General features: G+C 46.4%; 1 protein-coding gene across 2 annotated transcripts in view; it reads left to right on the top strand.

The window, feature by feature from the left end:
• The window catches only part of LOC128700897 (E3 ubiquitin-protein ligase TRAIP), a 554,710-nt gene that overhangs the window by 213,438 nt on the left and 316,101 nt on the right, over positions 1-25,171 (top strand). The gene's annotated exons all lie outside the window — the stretch shown is intronic.

Below are 25,171 nucleotides of genomic sequence, written 5' to 3'. Positions count from 1 at the left end.
GATTTCAGTACTGGGACCTTGATCACTTCTAACAGAGGTTAAAAGGATTTCAGTACTGGGACCTTGATCACTTCTAACAGAGGTTAAAAAGATTTCAGTACTGGGACCTTGATCACTTCTAACAGAGGTTAAAAAGATTTCAGTACTGGGACCTTGATCACTTCTAACAGAGGTTAAAAGGATTTCAGTACTGTGACCTTGATCACTTCTAACAGAGGTTAAAAAGATTTCAGTACTGGGACCTTGATCACCGCTAACAGAGGTTAAAAAGACTTCAGTATTGGGACCTTGATCACTTCTAACAGAGGTTAAAAAGATTTCAGTACTGGGACCTTGATCACTGCTAACAGAGGTTAAAAAGACTTCAGTACTGGGACCTTGATCACTGCTAACAGAGGTTAAAAAGATTTCAGTACTGGGACCTTGATCACCGCTAACAGAGGTTAAAAAGACTTCAGTATTGGGACCTTGATCACTTCTAACAGAGGTTAAAAAGATTTCAGTACTGGGACCTTGATCACTTCTAACAGAGGTTAAAAAGATTTCAGTACTGGGACCTTGATCACTTCTAACAGAGGTTAAAAAGATTTCAGTACTGGGACCTTGATCACTGCTAACAGAGGTTAAAAAGATTTCAGTACTGGGACCTTGATCACTTCTAACAGAGGTTAAAAAGATTTCAGTACTGGGACCTTGATCACTGCTAACAGAGGTTAAAAAGATTTCAGTACTGGGACCTTGATCACTTCTAACAGAGGTTAAAAAGACTTCAGTACTGGGACCTTGATCACTTCTAACAGAGGTTAAAACTGTAAACGTGTGAACGTTTTAAGCACCTCGTCCTGTCTACATGCATATACTCACCTAATTATGGTTGTTGCGGTCGAATCACAGCTCCTGGCCCCGCCTCTTCACTGGTCGCTACTAGGTTCACTCCCTGCTCCATGAGCTTTGCCATACCTCTTCTTAAAGCTGTGTGTTTGAGTGTCAACATTGCGTGTCGCGTCTATACGTCTACCCTAGTGGAGCATTAACGTACGGAGGTTCGAGCCTACACATTCCTTACGCAGAACACGACAGTTTAATACATCTGCAATCAACGTACTCCCGATTATATTAAGAATAACACAGGTTTTGGAACGTTTCGCTCTGCGTAGAGCTTGATAAAGCTCTACAAAGAGCGAAACGTTGCCACAATCAGTATCGCAAAACGTCTTCACAAGGACTAAAGATCGTAAAGATCTAAGACAGGAAATTGGATTATTCGATTAATATAATTAAAAAACTCAGCCTTATTAACGAAAAATAAAACTACCAGCAAAAATAAACCAAAACTAAAACTCTTAATAACATCAGTTGGCTGGAATAAAACACACGATAAGTACATCCCAATTATTTGCTAAATTAACGTGAATAAACTGAAGGCCTCTTTACGGTTAAAAAAAAATTACAATTCTATTGCTAAACCCACTGCCTTTCAAACGTCTTTCTAAATCTAAATTTATCCAGTTTTTCAAACGTCAAAAATTATAATTGTTTCTTGGGGGGGAGGGGAATTCTCCTTATGAGAATTTTGGAGAATTTTCATATCTGAAATTAATTCCAATGAGTGGACAGTATTTTTGGGACCATTAATATTGAAGTCAATTTTTTTCGAGTTGGTGCCTTGTTGGGCTCTTGATTCAGGGGGTTGGAGGTGCGTTCCTCTTCCTCTGATCAGATGTGACTAACTACCGTTTGGCAAGTGATGTTTGGTCCCTACGGGATTATTAGGTACTTGTTAACAGAGATGATTCTGTTGATGCGACTGTTGCCGGTGCTGTGACTGTTGTTACTGGTGCTGTTACTGTTGTTGCTGGTGCTGGTGTTGCTGTTACTGTTGTTGCTGGTGCTGCCACTGCTGTTGCAGTTACTGTTGTTGGTGTTACTCTTATTGCTAGTGTTACTGTTGTTGCTGGTGCTGCACTGTTGCTCCTGGTGCTGGTGTTACCACAGTTATTGTTACTGATGCTACCACTGGTACTGTTGTTACTGGTGCTACCACTGGTATTGTTGTTGCTACCACTGGTACTGTTGTTGCTACCACTGGTACTGTTGTTGCTACCACTGGTACTGTTGTTGCTGATGCTACCACTGGTACTCATGTTGCTGATGCTACCACTGGTACTGTTGTTGCTGATGCTACCACTGGTACTGTTGCTGATGCTACCACTGGTACTGTTGCTGATGCTACCACTGTTACTGTTGCTACCACTGGTACTGTTGTTGCTGATGCTACCACTGTTACTGTTGCTACCACTGGTACTGTTGCTGATGCTACCACTGGTACTGTTGCTGATGCTACCACTGGTACTGTTGCTGATGCTACCACTGGTACTGTTGTTGCTGATGCTACCACTGGTACTGTTGTTGCTGATGCTACCACTGGTACTGTTGTTACTGGTGCTACCACTGGTACTGTTGTTACTGGTGCTACCACTGGTACTGTTGTTGCTGGTGCTACCACTGGTACTGTTGTTACTGGTGCTACCACTGGTACTGTTGTTACTGGTGCTACCACTGGTACTGTTGTTGCTGGTGCTACCACTGGTACTGTTGTTGTTGGTGCTACCACTGGTACTGTTGTTGCTGATGCTACCACTGGTACTGTTGTTACTGGTGCTACCACTGGTACTGTTGTTGCTGGTGCTACCACTGGTACTGTTGTTGCTGATGCTACCACTGGTACTGTTGTTACTGATGCTACCACTGGTACTGTTGTTACTGATGCTACTACTGGTACTGTTGTTGCTGGTGCTACTACCACTGGTACTGTTGTTGCTGATGCTACCACTGGAACTGTTGTTGCTGGTGCTACCACTGGTACTGTTGTTGCTGATGCTACCACTGGTACTGTTGTTGCTGGTGTTACCACTGGTACTGTTGTTGCTGGTGCTACCACTGGTACTGTTGTTGCTGGTGCTACCACTGGTACTGTTGTTACTGGTGCTACCACTGGTACTGTTGTTGCTGGTGCTACCACTGGTACTGTTGTTGCTGGTGCTACCACTGGTACTGTTGTTGCTGATGCTACCACTTGTACTGTTGTTGCTGATCCTACCACTTGTACTGTTGTTGCTGATGCTACCACTGGTACTGTTGCTGATGCTACCACTGGTACTGTTGCTGATGCTACCACTGGTACTGTTGTTACTGATGCTACCACTGGTACTGTTGATGCTGGTGCTACCACTGGTACTGTTGTTGCTGGTGTTACCACTGGTACTGTTGTTGCTGGTGTTACCACTGGTACTGTTGTTGCTGGTGCTACCACTGGTACTGTTGTTGCTGATGCTACCACTGGTACTGTTGCTGATGCTACCACTGGTACTGTTGTTGCTGATGCTACCACTGTTACTGTTGCTACCACTGGTACTGTTGTTGCTGGTGCTACCACTGGTACTGTTGTTGCTGATGCTACCACTGGTACTGTTGTTGCTGATGCTACCACTGGTACTGTTGTTGCTGATGCTACCACTGGTACTGTTGTTGCTGGTGCTACCACTGGTACTGTTGTTGCTAATGCTACCACTGGTACTGTTGTTACTTGTGCTACCACTGGTACTGTTGTTGCTGATGCTACCACTGGTACTGTTGTTGCTGATGCTACCACTGGTACTGTTGTTGCTGGTGCTACCACTGGTACTGTTGTTGCTGGTGCTACCACTGGTACTGTTGTTGCTGGTGCTACCACTGGTACTGTTGTTGCTGGTGCTACCACTGGTACTGTTGTTGCTGATGCTACCACTGGTACTGTTGTTACTGGTGCTACCACTGGTACTGTTGTTGCTGATGCTACCACTGGTACTGTTGTTGCTGATGCTACCACTGGTACTGTTGTTACTGGTGCTACCACTGGTACTGTTGTTGCTGATGCTACCAGTGGTACTGTTGTTGCTGGTGCTACCACTGGTACTGTTGTTGCTGGTGCTACTACCACTGGTACTGTTGTTGCTGGTGCTACCACTGGTACTGTTGTTGCTGATGCTACCACTGGTACTGTTGTTACTAATGCTACCACTGGTACTGTTGTTACTTGTGCTACCACTGGTACTGTTGTTGCTGATGCTACCACTGGTACTGTTGTTGCTGATGCTACCACTGGTACTGTTGTTGCTGGTGCTACCACTGGTACTGTTGTTGCTGGTGCTACCACTGGTACTGTTGTTGCTGGTGCTACCACTGGTACTGTTGTTGCTGGTGCTACCACTGGTACTGTTGTTGCTGATGCTACCACTGGTACTGTTGTTACTGGTGCTACCACTGGTACTGTTGTTGCTGATGCTACCAGTGGTACTGTTGTTGCTGGTGCTACCACTGGTACTGTTGTTGCTGGTGCTACTACCACTGGTACTGTTGTTGCTGGTGCTACCACTGGTACTGTTGTTACGGGTGCTACCACTGGTACTGTTGTTGCTGATGCTACCACTGGTACTGTTGTTACTGATGCTACCACTGGTACTGTTATTACTGATGCTACCACTGGTACTGTTGTTGCTGATGCTACCACTGGTACTGTTGTTGCTGATGCTACCACTGGTACTGTTATTACTGATGCTACCACTGGTACTGTTGTTGCTGATGCTACCACTGGTACTGTTGTTACCACTGGTACTGTTGTTGCTGATGCTACCACTGGTACTGTTGTTGCTGATCCTACCACTGGTACTGTTGTTGCTGGTGCTACCACTGGTACTCTTGTTGCTGGTGCTACCACTGGTACTCTTGTTGCTGGTGCTACCACTGGTACTGTTGTTGCTGGTGCTACCACTGGTACTGTTGTTGCTGGTGCTACCACTGGTACTGTTGTTGCTGGTGCTACCACTGGTACTGTTGTTGCTGGTGCTACCACTGGTACTGTTGTTGCTGATGCAACCACTGGTACTGTTGTTGCTGATGCTACCACTGGTACTCTTGTTCCTGATGCTACCACTGGTACTGTTGCTGATGCTACCACTGGTACTGTTGTTGCTGATGCTACCACTGGTACTGTTGTTGCTGATGCTACCACTGGTACTGTTGTTGCTGGTGCTACCACTGGTACTGTTGTTGCTGGTGCTACCACTGGTACTGTTGTTGCTGGTGCTACCACTGGTACTGTTGTTGCTGGTGCTACCACTGGTACTGTTGTTGCTGATGCTACCACTGTTACTGTTGTTGCTGATGCTACCACTGGTACTGTTGCTGATGCTACCACTGGTACTGTTGTTGCTGGTGCTACCACTGGTACTGTTGTTGCTGGTGCTACCACTGGTACTGTTGTTGCTGGTGCTACCACTGGTACTGTTGTTGCTGGTGCTACCACTGGTACTGTTGCTGGTGCTACCACTGGTACCGTTGTTGCTGGTGCTACCACTGGTACTGTTGTTGCTGGTGCTACCACTGGTACTGTTGTTGCTGGTGCTACCACTGGTACTGTTGTTGCTGGTGCTACCACTGGTACTGTTGTTGCTGATGCTACCACTGGTACTGTTGTTGCTTGTTCTACCACTGGTATTGTTGTTGCTGGTGCTACCACTGGTACTGTTGTTGCTGATGCTACCACTGGTACTGTCGCTGATGCTACCACTGGTACTATTGTTGCTGATGTTACCACTGGTACTGTTGTTGCTGATGCTACCACTGGTACTGTTGTTGCTGATGCTACCACTGGTACTGTTGTTGATGCCACCACTGGTACTGTTGTTGCTGATGCTACCACTGGTACTGTTGTTGCTGATGCTACCACTGGTACTGTTGTTGCTGATGCTACCACTGGTACTGTTGTTGCTGATGCCACCACTGGTACTGTTGCTGATGATACCACTGGTACCGTTGTTGCTGATGCTACCACTGGTACTCTTGTTGCTGGTGCTACCACTGGTACTGTTGCTGATGCTACCACTGGTACTGTTGTTGCTGATGCTACCACTGGTACTGTTGTTGCTGATGCCACCACTGGTACTGTTGCTGATGATACCACTGGTACCGTTGTTGCTGATGCTACCACTGGTACTCTTGTTGCTGGTGCTACCACTGGTACTGTTGTTGCTGATGCTACCACTGGTGCTGTTGTTGCTGATGCTACCACTGGTACTGTTGTTACTGATGCTACCACTGGTACTGTTGTTGCTGATGCTACCACTGGTACTGTTGTTGCTGATGCTACCACTGGTACTGTTGTTGCTGATGCTACCACTGGTACTGTTGCTGATGCTACCACTGGTACTGTTGTTGCTGATGCTACCACTGGTACTGCTGCTGATGCTACCACTGGTACTGTTGTTGCATGCTACCACTGGTACTGTTGTTGCATGCTACCACTGGTACTGTTGTTGCTGATTCTACCACTGGTACTGTTGTTGCATGCTACCACTGGTACTGTTGTTGCTGATGCTACCACTGGTACTGTTGCATGCTACCACTGGTACTGTTGCTGATGCTACCACTGGTACTGTTGTTGCTGATGCTACCACTGGTACTGTTGTTGCTGATGCTACCACTGGTACTGTTGTTGCTGGTGCTACCACTGGTACTGTTGTTGCTGGTGCTACCACTGGTACTGTTGCTGGTGCTACCACTGGTACTGTTGTTGCTGGTGCTACCACTGGTACTGTTGTTGCTGGTGCTACCACTGGTACTGTTGTTGCTGGTGCTACCACTGGTACTGTTGTTGCTGGTGCTACCACTGGTACTGTTGTTGCTGATGCTACCACTGGTACTGTTGTTGCTGATGCTACCACTGGTACTGTTGTTGCTGATGCTACCACTGGTACTGTTGTTGCTGATGCTACCACTGGTACTGTTGTTGCTGATGCTACCACTGGTACTGTTGCTGATGCTACCACTGGTACTGTTGTTGCTGATGCTACCACTGGTACTGTTGCTGATGCTACCACTGGTACTGTTGTTGCTGGTGCTACCACTGGTACTGTTGTTGCTGGTGCTACCACTGGTACTCTTGTTGCTGGTGCTACCACTGGTACTGTTGTTACTGATGCTACCACTGGTACTGTTGTTGCTGATGTTACCACTGGTACTGTTGTTGCTGATGTTACCACTGGTACTGTTGTTGCTGATGTTACCACTGGTACTGTTGTTGCTGATGCTACCACTGGTACTGTTGCTGATGCTACCACTGGTACTGTTGCTGATGCTACCACTGGTACTCTTGTTGCTGATGCTACCACTGGTACTGTTGCGGATGCTACCACTGGTACTCTTGTTGCTGGTGCTACCACTGGTACTGTTGCTGATGCTACCACTGGTACTGTTGTTACTGATGCTACCACTGGTACTGTTGTTACTGATGCTACCACTGGTACTGTTGTTACTGATGCTACCACTGGTACTGTTGTTACTGATGCTACCACTGGTACTGTTGTTGCTGATGCTACCACTGGTTCTGTTGTTGCTGATGCTACCACTGGTACTGTTGCTGATGCTACCACTGGTACTGTTGTTACTGATGCTACCACTGGTACTGTTGTTACTGATGCTACCACCGGTACTGTTGTTGCTGATGCTACCACTGGTACTGTTGTTGCTGATGCTACCACTGGTACTGTTGTTGCTGATGCTACCACTGGTACTGTTGTTGCTGATGCTACCTCTGGTACTGTTGTTGCTGATGCTACCACTGGTACTGTTGTTACTGATGGTACCACTGGTACTGTTGATGCTACCACTGTTACTGTTGTTGCTGATGCTACCACTGGTACTGTTGTTGCTGATGCTACCACTGGTACTGTTGTTGCTGATGCTACCACTGGTACTGTTGTTGCTGATGCTACCACTTGTACTGTTGTTGCTGATGCTACCACTGGTACTGTTGTTACTGATGGTACCACTGGTACTGTTGATGCTACCACTGTTACTGTTGTTGCTGATGCTACCACTGGTACTGTTGTTGCTGATGCTACCACTGGTACTGTTGTTGCTGATGCTACCACTGGTACTGTTGTTGCTGATGCTACCACTTGTACTGTTGTTGCTGATGCTACCACTGGTACTGTTGTTGCTGATGCTACCACTTGTACTGTTGTTGCTGGTGCTACCACTGGTACTGTTGTTACTGGTGCTACCACTGGTACTGTTGTTACTGATGCTACCACTGGTACTGTTGCTGGTGCTACCACTGGTACTGTTGTTGCTGATGCTACCACTGGTACTGTTGCTGATGCTACCACTGGTACTGTTGTTGCTGGTGCTACCACTGGTACTGTTGTTGCTGGTGCTACCACTGGTACTGTTGTTGCTGATGCTACCACTGGTACTGTTGCTGATGCTACCACTGGTACTGTTGTTGCTGGTGCTACCACTGGTACTGTTGTTGCTGATGCTACCACTGTTACTGTTGTTGCTGATGCTACCACTGGTACTGTTGTTACTGATGCTACCACTGGTACTGTTGCTGGTGCTACCACTGGTACTGTTGTTGCTGATGCTACCACTGGTACTGTTGCTGGTGCTACCACTGGTACTGTTGTTGCTGATGCTACCACTGGTACTGTTGCTGATGCTACCACTGGTACTGTTGTTGCTGATGCTACCACTGGTACTGTTGCTGATGCTACCACTGGTACTCTTGTTGCTGGTGCTACCACTGGTACTGTTGTTGCTGATGCTACCACTGGTACTGTTGCTGGTGCTACCACTGGTACTGTTGTTGCTGATGCTACCACTGGTACTGTTGCTGATGCTACCACTGGTACTGTTGTTGCTGATGCTACCACTGGTACTGTTGCTGATGCTACCACTTGTACTGTTGTTGCTGATGCTACCACTGGTACTGTTGTTGCTGGTGCTACCACTGGTACTCTTGTTGCTGGTGCTACCACTGGTACTGTTGCTGATGCTACCACTGGTACTGTTGTTGCTGGTGCTACCACTGGTACTGTTGCTGATGCTACCACTTGTACTGTTGTTGCTGATGCTACCACTGGTACTGTTGTTGCTGATGCTACCACTGGTACTGTTGTTGCTGATGCTACCACTGGTACTGTTGCTGATGCTACCACTTGTACTGTTGTTGCTGATGCTACCACTTGTACTGTTGTTGCTGATGCTACCACTGGTACTGTTGTTGCTGATGCTACCACTGGTACTGTTGCTGATGCTACCACTTGTACTGTTGTTGCTGATGCTACCACTTGTACTGTTGTTGCTGATGCTACCACTTGTACTGTTGTTGCTGATGCTACCACTGGTACTGTTGTTGCTGGTCTCGATAAACCATCTTGACACCTGTTTCTCCCTGTTAAACAATCTTGACACCTGTTTCTCCCTGTTAAACCATCTTTACACCTGTTTCTCCCTGTTAAACCATCCTGATACCTCTCCCTATTAAACCATCCTGACTCCTGTTTCTCCCTATTAAACCATCCTGACACCTGTTTCTCCCTATTAAACCATCCTGACACTTGTTTCACCTATTAAACCATCCTGACACCTGTTTCTCCCTATTAAACCATCCTGACACCTGTTTCTCCCTATTAAACCATCCTGACACCTGTTTCTCCCTGTTAAACCATCCTGACACCTGTTTCTCCCTGTTAAACCATCCTGACCCCTGTTTCTCCCTGTTAAACCATCCTGACACCTGTTTCTCCCTGTTAAACCATCCTGACCCCTGTTTCTCCCTGTTAAACCATCCTGACACCTGTTTCTCCCTATTAAACCATCCTGACACTTGTTTCTCTCAATTAAACCATTCTGACACCTGTTTCTCCCTATTAAACCATTCTGACACCTGTTTCTCCCTATTAAACCATCCAGACACCTGTTTCTCCCTGTTAAACCATCCTGACCCCTGTTTCTCCCTGTTAAACCATCCTGACCCCTGTTTCTCCCTGTTAAACCATCCTGACCCCTGTTTCTCCCTATTAAACCATCCTGACCCCTGTTTCTCCCTGTTAAACCATCCAGACACCTGTTTCTCCCTATTAAACCATCCTTACACCTGTTTCTCCCTATTAAACCATCCTGACACCTCTTTCTCCCTATTAAACCATCCTTACACCTGTTTCTCCCTGTTAAACCATCCTGACCCCTGTTTCTCCCTGTTAAACCATCCTGACCCCTGTTTCTCCCTGTTAAACCATCCTGACCCCTGTTTCTCCCTGTTAAACCATCCTGACACCTGTTTCTCCCTATTAAACCATCCTGACACCTGTTTCTCCCTATTAAACCATCCTTACACCTGTTTCTCCCTGTTAAACCATCCTGACCCCTGTTTCTCCCTGTTAAACCATCCTGACCCCTGTTTCTCCCTATTAAACCATCCTGACACCTGTTTCTCCCTATTAAACCATCCTTACACCTGTTTCTCCCTGTTAAACCATCCTGACCCCTGTTTCTCCCTGTTAAACCATCCTGACCCCTGTTTCTCCCTGTTAAACCATCCTGACCCCTGTTTCTCCCTATTAAACCATCCTGACCTCTGTTTCTCCCTGTTAAACCATCCTGACCCCTGTTTCTCCCTATTAAACCATCCTTACACCTGTTTCTCCCTATTAAACCATCCTGACACCTCTTTCTCCCTATTAAACCATCCTGACACCTGTTTCTCCCTATTAAACCATCCTGACACCTGTTTCTCCCTATTAAACCATCCTGACCTCTGTTTCTCCCTATTAAACCATCCTTACACCTGTTTCTCCCTATTAAACCATCCTGACACCTGTTTCTCCCTATTAAACCATCCAGACACCTGTTTCTCCCTGTTAAACCATCCTGACCCCTGTTTCTCCCTATTAAACCATCCAGACAACTGTTTCTCCCTATTAAACCATCCTGACACCTGTTTCTCCCTATTAAACCATCCAGACACCTGTTTCTCCCTGTTAAACCATCCTGACACCTGTTTCTCCCTATTAAACCATCCAGACACCCCTTTCTCCCTGTTAAACCATCCTGACACCTGTTTCTCCCTATTAAACCATCCTGACCTCCACTTTAACCTTCCTGCCCATTTAACCCACTAATTCTTCACTTCTTTCTTCTTCCTTCTTTCATCAAGTGGTCTTTCAAGTCATCAACGCCGTTATTCTACCCTCCTTGCTTCCCTCTCTACCTCATTTATCAACTGCCTCTCTGGTCTCATGTTCTCCCTCAAGTAGGGATGCCTGGCAAGCTTCCATCAGTGGGGGGGGTGTCTCACAAGGGAAGCACCCGGGTTCGATCCCTGGGCCTAGATGGACGTATGGGTTAAGGGTCTAAACTGCTGATCCTGTTTAGAAATAGGTACCTGGGTGACGGTCTCCTAATTATGCTGCTACACTATTCTGTATGATAGTTACACAGTGGGAACACCCACAGTGTGTTGATACACTATTCTAAATGATTGTTACACAGTGGGAACACCCACAGTGTGTTGCTACACTATTCTAAATGATTGTTACACAGTGGGAACACCCACAGTGTGTTGCTACACTATTCTAAATGATTGTTACACAGTGGGAACACCCACAGTGTGTTGCTACACTATTCTAAATGATTGTTACACAGTGGGAACACCCACAGTGTGTTGCTACACTATTGATAGTTGCACAGTGGGAACACCCTAGCTGTGTTTATCTGTCATTTCGTCACGCAAGATGGTGTTGATACGAGGCTGCACCCTGGGATGGAGAGCTGAAGAGGGGAGATGGTAGGTGAAAGGGAGGGGAGCAGGAAGTGGGGAGGGGAGGGAAACAGTGATCAATAACAGTATTGCTGAGTCGGAGGGAAGGCTTTCTGTGTGCCTCCAGGGAGTGCTGGCCCAGTGCCTGACCCTCCCTCCATCCGTCCCTCCCTCCCTAAGCCCTCCCTCAATTACCCCGCCAACCTCCATACCTTCCTGCTTCTCCAGCTCCCTCGATTACCTTAGCAACCTTCTTAAGCTTCCCTTACTCCCTCCATCACCCCTACCCTCCTATACACTCCCTGTCATCTCACCACTATTCGTCCCCCTTGTGGCTCTTGACTCCTGTAATGACACCAAGAACGTGCTCATTGGAGAAGCCAGGAAAAAGGAATTAGTGTACAATTAATCGTCTTCCTCATCCTCATATCAGACGTAGACAAGGATGTCAGCCACAGCACCGTGTCTTCCTTTGCAGATGACACCCGAATCTGCATGACAGTGTCTTCCATTGCAGACACTGCAAGGCTCCAGGCGGACATCAACCAAATCTTTCAGTGGGCTGCAGAAAACAATGTGAAATTTAAAGATGAGATATTTCAATTACTTCGATATGGTAAACATGAGGAAATTAAAACTTCATCAGAGAATAAAACAAATTCGAGCCACACAATAGAGCGAAACACCAACGTCAAAGACCTGGGAGTGATCATGTCGGAGGATCTCACCTTCAAGGACCATAACATTGTATCAATCGCATCTGCTAGAAAAATGACAGGATGGATAATGAGAACCTTCAAAACTAGGGAGGCCAAGCCCATGATGACACTCTTCAGGTCACTTGTTCTATCTAGGCTGGAATATTGCTGCACACTAACAGCACCTTTCAAGGCAGGTGAAATTGCCGACCTAGAAAATGTACAGAGAACCTTCACGGCGCGCATAACGGAGATAAAACACCTCAATTACTGGGAGCGCTTGAGGTTCCTAAACCTGTATTCCCTGGAACGCAGGGGGGAGAGATACATGATTATATACACCTGGAAAATCCTAGAGGGACTAGTACCGAACTTGCACACGAAAATCACTCACAACGAAAGCAAAAGACTTGGCAGACGATGCAACATCCCCCCAATGAAAAGCAGGGGTGTCACTAGCACGTTAAGAGACCATACAATAAGTGTCAGGGGCCCGAGACTGTTCAACTGCCTCCCAGCACACATAAGGGGGATTACCAACAGACCCCTGGCAGTCTTCAAGCTGGCACTGGACAAGCACCTAAAGTCAGTTCCTGACCAGCCGGGCTGTGGCTCGTACGTTGGTTTGCGTGCAGCCAGCAGCAACAGCCTGGTTGATCAGGCTCTGATCCACCAGGCGGCCTGGTCACAGACCGGGCCGCGGGGGCGTTGACCCCCGGAACTCTCTCCAGGTAAACTCCAGGTAAACACAATGGAAGAGTACCCAGAAGGAGAATGTAGAATATAACTTTGGTATAACTGTGTCTAGCATTAGGAATAATATTAGGAGAGAAGTAAATAATGAAAATTATTGTTATAGGAATGCAGTTAGAAGCCTGAGTAGATCTATAACCCACTATGATAACATGAACGTAGATAAGTACGTTTATGGAGCAACTTGCAATGTGAACACTGATGTTGTAGTGGCCAGGCTTAGGCTTGGTTACAAGTACTGACTGATGTTGTAGTGGCCAGGCTTAGGCTTGGTTACAAGTACTGACTGATGTTGTAGTGGCCAGACTTGTGCAGGGTTACAAGTACTGACTGATGTTGTAGTGGCCAGGCTTAGGCTTGGTTACAAGTACTGACTGATGTTGTAGTGGCCAGACTTATGCAGGGTTACAAGTACTGACTGATGTTGTAGTGGCCAGGCTTAGGCTTGGTTACAAGTACTGACTGATGTTGTAGTGACCAGGCTTAGGCTTGGTTACAAGTACTGACTGATGTTGTAGTGGCCAGGCTTAGGCTTGGTTACAAGTACTGACTGATGTTGTAGTGGCCAGACTTAGGCTTGGTTACAAGTACTGACTGATGTTGTAGTGGCCAGACTTAGGCTTGGTTACAAGTACTGACTGATGTTGTAGTGGCCAGGCTTAGGCTTGGTTACAAGTACTGACTGATGTTGTAGTGGCCAGACTTAGGCTTGGTTACAAGTACTGACTGATGTTGTAGTGGCCAGGCTTAGGCTTGGTTACAAGTACTGACTGATGTTGTAGTGGCCAGACTTAGGCTTGGTTACAAGTACTGACTGATGTTGTAGTGGCCAGGCTTAGGCTTGGTTACAAGTACTGACTGATGTTGTAGTGGCCAGACTTAGGCTTGGTTACAAGTACTGACTGATGTTGTAGTGGCCAGGCTTAGGCTTGGTTACAAGTACTGACTGATGTTGTAGTGGCCAGACTTAGGCTTGGTTACAAGTACTGACTGATGTTGTAGTGGCCAGGCTTAGGCTTGGTTACAAGTACTGACTGATGTTGTAGTGGCCAGGCTTAGGCTTGGTTACAAGTACTGACTGATGTTGTAGTGGCCAGGCTTAGGCTTGGTTACAAGTACTGACTGATGTTTTAGTGGCCAGGCTTAGGCTTGGTTACAAGTACTGACTGATGTTGTAGTGGCCAGGCTTAGGCTTGGTTACAAGTACTGACTGATGTTGTAGTGGCCAGGCTTAGGTTTGGTTACAAGTACTGACTGATGTTGTGGTGGCCAGGCTTAGGCTTGGTTACAAGTACTGACTGATGTTGTAGTGGCCAGGCTTAGGCTTGGTTACAAGTACTGCCTGATGTTGTAGTGGCCAGGCTTAGGCTTGGTTACAAGTACTGACTGATGTTGTAGTGGCCAGACTTAGGCTTGGTTACAAGTACTGACTGATGTTGTAGTGGCCAGACTTAGGCTTGGTTACAAGTACTGACTGATGTTGTAGTGACCAGGCTTAGGCTTGGTTACAAGTACTGACTGATGTTGTAGTGGCCAGGCTTAGGCTTGGTTACAAGTACTGACTGATGTTGTAGTGGCCAGGCTTAGGCTTGGTTACAAGTACTGACTGATGTTGTAGTGACCAGGCTTAGGCTTGGTTACAAGTACTGACTGATGTTGTAGTGGCCAGGCTTAGGCTTGGTTACAAGTACTGACTGATGTTGTAGTGGCCAGACTTAGGCTTGGTTACAAGTACTGACTGATGTTGTAGTGGCCAGACTTAGGCTTGGTTACAAGTACTGACTGATGTTGTAGTGACCAGGCTTAGGCTTGGTTACAAGTACTGACTGATGTTGTAGTGGCCAGGCTTAGGCTTGGTTACAAGTACTGACTGATGTTGTAGTGGCCAGGCTTAGGCTTGGTTACAAGTACTGACTGATGTTGTAGTGGCCAGACTTAGGCTTGGTTACAAGTACTGACTGATGTTGTAGTGGCCAGGCTTAGGCTTGGTTACAAGTACTGACTAATGTTGTAGTGGCCAGGCTTAGGCTTGGTTACAAGTACTGACTGATGTTGTAGTGGCCAGGCTTAGGCTTGGTTACAAGTACTGACTGATGTTGTAGTGGCCAGACTTAGGCTTGGTTACAAGTACTGACTGATGTTGTAGTGGCCAGGCTTAGGCTTGGTTACAAGTACTGACTGATGTTGTAGTGGCCAGGCTTAGGCTTGCTTACAAGTACTGACTGATGTTGTAGTGGCCAGGCTTAGGCTTGGTTACAAGTACTGACTGATGTTGTAGTGGCCAGGCTTAGGCTTGGTTACAAGTACTGACTGATGTTGTAGTGGCCAGGCTTAGGCTTGGTTACAAGTACTGACTGATGTTGTAGTGGCCAGGCTTAGGCTTGGTTACAAGTACTGACTGATGTTGTAGTGGCCAGGCTTAGGCTTGGTTACAAGTACTGACTGATGTTGTAGTGGCCAGGCTTAGGGTTGGTTACAAGTACTGACTGATGTTGTAGTGGCCAGACTTAGGCTTGGTTACAAGTACTGACTGATGTTGTAGTGGCCAGGCTTAGGCTTGGTTACAAGTACTGACTGATGTTGTAGTGGCCAGGCTTAGGCTTGGTTACAAGTACTGACTGATGTTGTAGTGGCCAGGCTTAGGCTTGGTTACAAGTACTGACTGATGTTGTAGTGGCCAGACTTAGGCTTGGTTAAAAGTACTGACTGATGTTGTAGTGGCCAGGCTTAGGCTTGGTTACAAGTACTGACTGATGTTGTAGTGGCCAGGCTTAGGCTTGGTTACAAGTACTGACTGATGTTGTAGTGGCCAGACTTAGGCTTGGTTACCTCACTACAGTATATAAGCCACGTCTACGGCCCTATGCTGTACATTCTACAAGACTGATGGACTGAACACATCGACTCCAGGTTGAGGGACTGATTACCTCATTCTCCTCCTCTCCTTACGCCTTCCTCTTTGTATTGGACTGATGAAGCCACTGTGTGGCGAAACGTTTCCTGAATAAAGATTCCCATATGCTGCATAAGTGTCTCAATCTTCAACTTGTCGGTTTTTCAAACCATTCATCACAACTGTCAGACACGGCAGCATCATGGGGTCTTGTTACAAAGAATTCTTCAACACTTGTTCAACCTTTGGACGAAGACCTACTTCGACTAGTGGATGGTACCACTATGACCCCGCCTCCATCTGCTTCACGTCACCTCACTACAGTATATAAGCCACGTCTACGGCCCTATGCTGTACATTCTACAAGATTGATGGACTGAACACATCGACTCCAGGTTGAGGGACTGATTACCTCATTCTCCTCCTCTCCTTACGCCTTCCTCTTTGTATTGGACTGATGAAGCCACTGTGTGGCGAAACGTTTCCTGAATAAAGATTCCCATATGCTGCATAAGTGTCTCAATCTTCAACTTGTCGGTTTTTCAAACCATTCATCACAACTGTCAGACACGGCAGCATCATGGGGTCTTGTTACAAAGAATTCTTCAACACTTGTTCAACCTTTGGACGAAGACCTACTTCGACTAGTGGATGGTACCACTATGACCCCGCCTCCATCTGCTTCACGTCACCTCACTACAGTATATAAGCCACGTCTACGGCCCTATGCTGTACATTCTACAATATTGATGGACTGAACACATCGACTCCAGGTTGAGGGACTGATTACCTCATTCTCCTCCTCTCCTTACGCCTTCCTCTTTGTATTGGACTGATGAAGCCACTGTGTGGCGAAACGTTTCCTGAATAAAGATTCCCATATGCTGCATAAGTGTCTCAATCTTGGTTACAAGTACTGACTGATGTTGTAGTGGCCAGGCTTAGGCTTGGTTACAAGTACTGACTGATGTTGTAGTGGTCAGGCTTAATCTTGGTTACAAGTACTGACTGATGTTGTAGTGGCCAGGCTTAGGCTTGGTTACAAGTACTGACTGATGTTGTAGTGGCCAGGCTTAGGCTTGGTTACAAGTACTGACTGATGTTGTAGTGGCCAGGCTTAGGCTTGGTTACAAGTACTGACTGATGTTGTAGTGGCCAGGCTTAGGCTTGGTTACAAGTACTGACTGATGTTGTAGTGGCCAGACTTAGGCTTGGTTACAAGTACTGACTGATGTTGTAGTGGCCAGACTTAGGCTTGGTTACAAATACTGACTGATGTTGTAGTGGCCAGGCTTAGGCTTGGTTACAAGTACTGACTGATGTTGTAGTGGCCAGACTTAGGCTTGGTTACAAGTACTGACTGATGTTGTAGTGGCCAGACTTAGGCTTGGTTACAAGTACTGACTGATGTTGTAGTGGCCAGGCTTAGGCTTGGTTACAAGTACTGACTGATGTTGTAGTGGCCAGGCTTAGGCTTGGTTACAAGTACTGACTGATGTTGTAGTGGCCAGGCTTAGGCTTGGTTACAAGTACTGACTGATGTTGTAGTGGCCAGACTTAGGCTTGGTTACAAGTACTGACTGATGTTGTAGTGGCCAGACTTAGGCTTGGTTACAAGTACTGACTGATGTTGTAGTGGCCAGGCTTAGGCTTGGTTACAAGTACTGACTGATGTTGTAGTGGCCAGGCTTAGGCTTGGTTACAAGTACTGACTGATGTTGTAGTGGCCAGGCTTAGGCTTGGTTACAAGTACTGACTGATGTTGTAGTGGCCAGACTTAGGCTTGGTTACAAGTACTGACTGATGTTGTAGTGGCCAGACTTAGGCTTGGTTACAAGTACTGACTGATGTTGTAGTGGCCAGGCTTAGGCTTGGTTACAAGTACTGACTGATGTTGTAGTGGCCAGACTTAGGCTTGGTTACAAGTACTGACTGATGTTGTAGTGGCCAGACTTAGGCTTGGTTACAAGTACTGACTGATGTTGTAGTGGCCAGGCTTAGGCTTGGTTACAAGTACTGACTGATGTTGTAGTGGCCAGGCTTAGGCTTGGTTACAAGTACTGACTGATGTTGTAGTGGCCAGACTTAGGCTTGGTTACAAGTACTGACTGATGTTGTAGTGGCCAGGCTTAGGCTTGGTTACAAGTACTGACTGATGTTGTAGTGGCCAGACTTAGGCTTGGTTACAAGTACTGACTGATGTTGTAGTGACCAGGCTTAGGCTTGGTTACAAGTACTGACTGATGTTGTAGTGGCCAGACTTAGGCTTGGTTACAAGTACTGACTGATGTTGTAGTGGCCAGACTTAGGCTTGGTTACAAGTACTGACTGATGTTGTAGTGGCCAGACTTAGGCTTGGTTACAAGTACTGACTGATGTTGTAGTGGCCAGGCTTAGGCTTGGTTACAAGTACTGACTGATGTTGTAGTGGCCAGGCTTAGGCTTGGTTACAAGTACTGACTGATGTTGTAGTGGCCAGACTTAGGCTTGGTTACAAGTACTGACTGATGTTGTAGTGGCCAGGCTTAGGCTTGGTTACAAGTACTGACTGATGTTGTAGTGGCCAGGCTTAGGCTTGGTTACAAGTACTGACTGATGTTGTAGTGGCCAGGCTTAGGCTTGGTTACAAGTACTGACTGATGTTGTAGTGGCCAGGCTTAGGCTTGGTTACAAGTACTGACTGATGTTGTAGTGGCCAGGCTTAGGCTTGGTTACAAGTACTGACTGATGTTGTAGTGGCCAGGCTTAGGCTTGGTTACAAGTACTGACTGATGTTGTAGTGGCCAGGCTTAGGCTTGGTTACAAGTACTGACTGATGTTGTAGTGGCCAGACTTAGGCTTGGTTACAAGTACTGACTGATGTTGTAGTGGCCAGGCTTAGGCTTGGTTACAAGTACTGACTGATGTTGTAGTGGCCAGACTTAGGCTTGGTTACAAGTACTGACTGATGTTGTAGTGACCAGGCTTAGGCTTGGTTACAAGTACTGACTGATGTTGTAGTGGCCAGACTTAGGCTTGGTTACAAGTACTGACTGATGTTGTAGTGGCCAGACTTAGGCTTGGTTACAAGTACTGACTGATGTTGTAGTGGCCAGACTTAGGCTTGGTTACAAGTACTGACTGATGTTGTAGTGGCCAGGCTTAGGCTTGGTTACAAGTACTGACTGATGTTGTAGTGGCCAGGCTTAGGCTTGGTTACAAGTACTGACTGATGTTGTAGTGGCCAGACTTAGGCTTGGTTACAAGTACTGACTGATGTTGTAGTGGCCAGGCTTAGGCTTGGTTACAAGTACTGACTGATGTTGTAGTGGCCAGGCTTAGGCTTGGTTACAAGTACTGACTGATGTTGTAGTGGCCAGGCTTAGGCTTGGTTACAAGTACTGACTGATGTTGTAGTGGCCAGGCTTAGGCTTGGTTACAAGTACTGACTGATGTTGTAGTGGCCAGGCTTAGGTTTGGTTACAAGTACTGACTGATGTTGTAGTGGCCAGGCTTAGGCTTGGTTACAAGTACTGACTGATGTTGTAGTGACCAGACTTAGGCTTGGTTACAAGTACTGACTGATGTTGTAGTGGCCAGACTTAGGCTTGGTTACAAGTACTGACTGATGTTGTAGTGGCCAGACTTAGGCTTGGTTACAAGTACTGACTGATGTTGTAGTGGCCAGACTTAGGCTTGGTTACAAGTACTGACTGATGTTGTAGTGGCCAGGCTTAGGCTTGGTTACAAGTACTGACTGATGTTGTAGTGGTCAGGCTTAGGTTTGGTTACAAGTACTGACTGATGTTGTAGTGGCCAGGCTTAGGCTTGGTTACAAGTACTGACTGATGTTGTAGTGGCCAGACTTAGGCTTGGTTACAAGTACTGACTGATGTTGTAGTGGCCAGGCTTAGGCTTGGTTACAAGTACTGACTGATGTTGTAGTGGCCAGACTTAGGCTTGGTTACAAGTACTGACTGATGTTGTAGTGGCCAGGCTTAGGCTTGGTTACAAGTACTGACTGATGTTGTAGTGGCCAGACTTAGGCTTGGTTACAAGTACTGACTGATGTTGTAGTGGCCAGGCTTAGGTTTGGTTACAAGTACTGACTGATGTTGTAGTGGCCAGGCTTAGGCTTGGTTACAAGTACTGACTGATGTTGTAGTGGCCAGACTTAGGCTTGGTTACAAGTACTGACTGATGTTGTAGTGGCCAGACTTAGGCTTGGTTACAAGTACTGACTGATGTTGTAGTGGCCAGGCTTAGGCTTGGTTACAAGTACTGACTGATGTTGTAGTCGCCAGACTTAGGCTTGGTTACAAGTACTGACTGATGTTGTAGTGGCCAGACTTAGGCTTGGTTACAAGTACTGACTGATGTTGTAGTGGCCAGGCTTAGGTTTGGTTACAAGTACTGACTGATGTTGTAGTGGCCAGGCTTAGGCTTGGTTACAAGTACTGACTGATGTTGTAGTGGCCAGACTTAGGCTTGGTTACAAGTACTGACTGATGTTGTAGTGGCCAGGCTTAGGCTTGGTTACAAGTACTGACTGATGTTGTAGTGGCCAGGCTTAGGCTTGGTTACAAGTACTGACTGATGTTGTAGTGGCCAGGCTTAGGCTTGGTTACAAGTACTGACTGATGTTGTAGTGGCCAGGCTTAGGCTTGGTTACAAGTACTGACTGATGTTGTAGTGGCCAGACTTAGGCTTGGTTACAAGTACTGACTGATGTTGTAGTGGCCAGGCTTAGGCTTGGTTACAAGTACTGACTGATGTTGTAGTGGCCAGACTTAGGCTTGGTTACAAGTACTGACTGATGTTGTAGTGACCAGGCTTAGGCTTGGTTACAAGTACTGACTGATGTTGTAGTGGCCAGACTTAGGCTTGGTTACAAGTACTGACTGATGTTGTAGTGGCCAGACTTAGGCTTGGTTACAAGTACTGACTGATGTTGTAGTGGCCAGGCTTAGGCTTGGTTACAAGTACTGACTGATGTTGTAGTGGCCAGGCTTAGGCTTGGTTACAAGTACTGACTGATGTTGTAGTGGCCAGACTTAGGCTTGGTTACAAGTACTGACTGATGTTGTAGTGGCCAGGCTTAGGCTTGGTTACAAGTACTGACTGATGTTGTAGTGGCCAGGCTTAGGCTTGGTTACAAGTACTGACTGATGTTGTAGTGGCCAGGCTTAGGCTTGGTTACAAGTACTGACTGATGTTGTAGTGGCCAGGCTTAGGCTTGGTTACAAGTACTGACTGATGTTGTAGTGGCCAGGCTTAGGTTTGGTTACAAGTACTGACTGATGTTGTAGTGGCCAGGCTTAGGCTTGGTTACAAGTACTGACTGATGTTGTAGTGACCAGACTTAGGCTTGGTTACAAGTACTGACTGATGTTGTAGTGGCCAGACTTATGCTTGGTTACAAGTACTGACTGATGTTGTAGTGGCCAGACTTAGGCTTGGTTACAAGTACTGACTGATGTTGTAGTGGCCAGACTTAGGCTTGGTTACAAGTACTGACTGATGTTGTAGTGGCCAGGCTTAGGCTTGGTTACAAGTACTGACTGATGTTGTAGTGGTCAGGCTTAGGTTTGGTTACAAGTACTGACTGATGTTGTAGTGGCCAGGCTTAGGCTTGGTTACAAGTACTGACTGATGTTGTAGTGGCCAGGCTTAGGCTTGGTTACAAGTACTGACTGATGTTGTAGTGGCCAGACTTAGGCTTGGTTACAAGTACTGACTGATGTTGTAGTGGCCAGGCTTAGGCTTGGTTACAAGTACTGACTGATGTTGTAGTGGCCAGACTTAGGCTTGGTTACAAGTACTGACTGATGTTGTAGTGGCCAGGCTTAGGTTTGGTTACAAGTACTGACTGATGTTGTAGTGGCCAGGCTTAGGCTTGGTTACAAGTACTGACTGATGTTGTAGTGGCCAGGCTTAGGCTTGGTTACAAGTACTGACTGATGTTGTAGTGGCCAGGCTTAGGCTTGGTTACAAGTACTGACTGATGTTGTAGTGGCCAGACTTAGGCTTGGTTACAAGTACTGACTGATGTTGTAGTGGCCAGACTTAGGCTTGGTTACAAGTACTGACTGATGTTGTAGTGGCCAGGCTTAGGCTTGGTTACAAGTACTGACTGATGTTGTAGTGGCCAGACTTAGGCTTGGTTACAAGTACTGACTGATGTTGTAGTGGCCAGGCTTAGGTTTGGTTACAAGTACTGACTGATGTTGTAGTGGCCAGGCTTAGGCTTGGTTACAAGTACTGACTGATGTTGTAGTGGCCAGACTTAGGCTTGGTTACAAGTACTGACTGATGTTGTAGTGGCCAGACTTAGGCTTGGTTACAAGTACTGACTGATGTTGTAGTGGCCAGGCTTAGGCTTGGTTACAAGTACTGACTGATGTTGTAGTCGCCAGACTTAGGCTTGGTTACAAGTACTGACTGATGTTGTAGTGGCCAGGCTTAGGCTTGGTTACAAGTACTGACTGATGTTGTAGTCGCCAGACTTAGGCTTGGTTACAAGTACTGACTGATGTTGTAGTGGCCAGACTTAGGCTTGGTTACAAGTACTGACTGATGTTGTAGTGGCCAGACTTAGGCTTGGTTACAAGTACTGACTGATGTTGTAGTGGCCAGGCTTAGGCTTGGTTACAAGTACTGACTGATGTTGTAGTGGCCAGGCTTAGGCTTGGTTACAAGTACTGACTGATGTTGTAGTGGCCAGGCTTAGGCTTGGTTACAAGTACTGACTGATGTTGTAGTGGCCAGGCTTAGGCTTGGTTACAAGTACTGACTGATGTTGTAGTGGCCAGGCTTAGGCTTGGTTACAAGTACTGACTGATGTTGTAGTGGCCAGGCTTAGGCTTGGTTACAAGTACTGACTGATGTTGTAGTGGCCAGGCTTAGGCTTGGTTACAAGTACTGACTGATGTTGTAGTGGCCAGGCTTAGGCTTGGTTACAAGTACTGACTGATGTTGTAGTGGCCAGACTTAGGCTTGGTTACAAGTACTGACTGATGTTGTAGTGGCCAGACTTAGGCTTGGTTACAAGTACTGACTGATGTTGTAGTGGCCAGACTTAGGCTTGGTTACAAGTACTGACTGATGTTGTAGTGGCCAGGCTTAGTCTTGGTTACAAGTACTGACTGATGTTGTAGTGGCCAGGCTTAGGCTTGGTTACAAGTACTGACTGATGTTGTAGTGGCCAGACTTAGGCTTGGTTACAAGTACTGACTGATGTTGTAGTGGCCAGGCTTAGGCTTGGTTACAAGTACTGACTGATGTTGTAGTGGCCAGGCTTAGGCTTGGTTACAAGTACTGACTGATGTTGTAGTGGCCAGGCTTAGGCTTGGTTACAAGTATATAAACAGGGAGATACACACCCCCAGTATATATAAACAGGTTCATCATCCTCGTTAATACCAGGTTCATCATCCTCGTTAATACCAGGATCATCATCCTCGTTAATACCAGGATCATCATCCTCGTTAATACCAGGATCATCATCCTCGTTAATACCAGGATCATCATCCTCGTTAATACCAGGTTCATCATCCTCGTTAATACCAGGATCATCATCCTCGTTAATACCAGGATCATCATCCTCGTTAATACCAGGTTCATCATCCTCGTTAATACCAGGTTCATCATCCTCGTTAATACCAGGTTCATCATCCTCGTTAATACCAGGATCATCATCCTCGTTAATACCAGGATCATCATCCTCGTTAATACCAGGTTCATCATCCTCGTTAATACCAGGATCATCATCCTCGTTAATACCAGGATCATCATCCTCGTTAATACCAGGTTCATCATCCTCGTTAATACCAGGTTCATCATCCTCGTTAATACCAGGTTCATCATCCTCGTTAATACCAGGTTCATCATCCTCGTTAATACCAGGTTCATCATCCTCGTTAATACCAGGTTCATCATCCTCGTTAATACCAGGTTCATCATCCTCGTTAATACCAGGTTCATCATCCTCATTAATACCAGGTTCATCATCCTCGTTAATACCAGGTTCATCATCCTCGTTAATACCAGGTTCATCATCCTCATTAATACCAGGTTCGTCATCCTCGTTAATACCAGGTTCGTCATCCTCGTTAATACCAGGTTCATCATCCTCGTTAATACCAGGTTCATCATCCTCATTAATACCAGGTTCGTCATCCTCGTTAATACCAGGTTCATCATCCTCGTTAATACCAGGTTCATCATCCTCGTTAATACCAGGTTCTTCATCCTCGTTAATACCAGGTTCATCATCCTCGTTAATACCAGGATCATCATACCATCCTGAACAATCTCATTGGACTGTGAAACCATTAGAAACCTTACCATTAAAAGTGTTCCACCTGAAACCAAACTTAGTTCCCACTTAAGTGGAAACCAGACCTTATTGCCTAGGTAGATAAGGTCGATTGATCCCCACAAGAGGCGTAGCTGGGTAAGCAGTCGTTTAATTATACATGATGCTGTACCGGAGGGATGCTGACAGCGCAGATGAGAATATCTTATGAGCATTGCTAATGCATTGAGCATCCTGTCATTCCCTGGTCTCCCCCTCTCTTCGGTCCCAGACCTGATAATTACCCAGTAATTAGATAGTTGACTCCGGGGAGAGACCTATTTACTAGATGTCTTTGCTTCTAGGTAACCTGAACACCTCGCTAGTGCTGGTTGTGTACAATATCTGTGGGAGATGGTGAAGCTCTCCCACCCTGTCTTGTACACCTGGTTTAAGCTCTTCTGTTTACAGCTGTTACCCTACCTCTCTGTTTACAGCTGTTACCCTACCTCTCTGTTTACAGCTGTTACCCTACCTCTCTGTTTACAGCTGTTACCCTACCTCTCTGTTTACAGCTGTTACCCTACCTCTCTGTTTACAGCTGTTACCCTACCTCTCTGTTTACAGCTGTTACCCTACCTCTCTGTTTACAGCTGTTACCCTTCCTCCTCTATTTACAGCTGTTGCCCTACCTCTCTGTTTACAGCTGTTACCCTTCCTCCTCTATTTACAGCTGTTACCCTACCTCTCTGTTTACAGCTGTTACCCTTCCTCCTCTATTTACAGCTGTTGCCCTACCTCTCTGTTTACAGCTGTTACCCTATACCTCTTTCTATTTACAGCTGTTATCCTGCTCTGTTTACAGCTGTTATCCTGCCTCAACTCATTTACAAGCTAAGATTTTTAGCCAC

Source organism: Cherax quadricarinatus, chromosome 94 (assembly GCF_038502225.1).
Source record: "Cherax quadricarinatus isolate ZL_2023a chromosome 94, ASM3850222v1, whole genome shotgun sequence".
Classification (NCBI taxonomy): domain Eukaryota; kingdom Metazoa; phylum Arthropoda; class Malacostraca; order Decapoda; family Parastacidae; genus Cherax; species Cherax quadricarinatus.
This window is presented reverse-complemented; position numbering and strand designations above follow the sequence as displayed.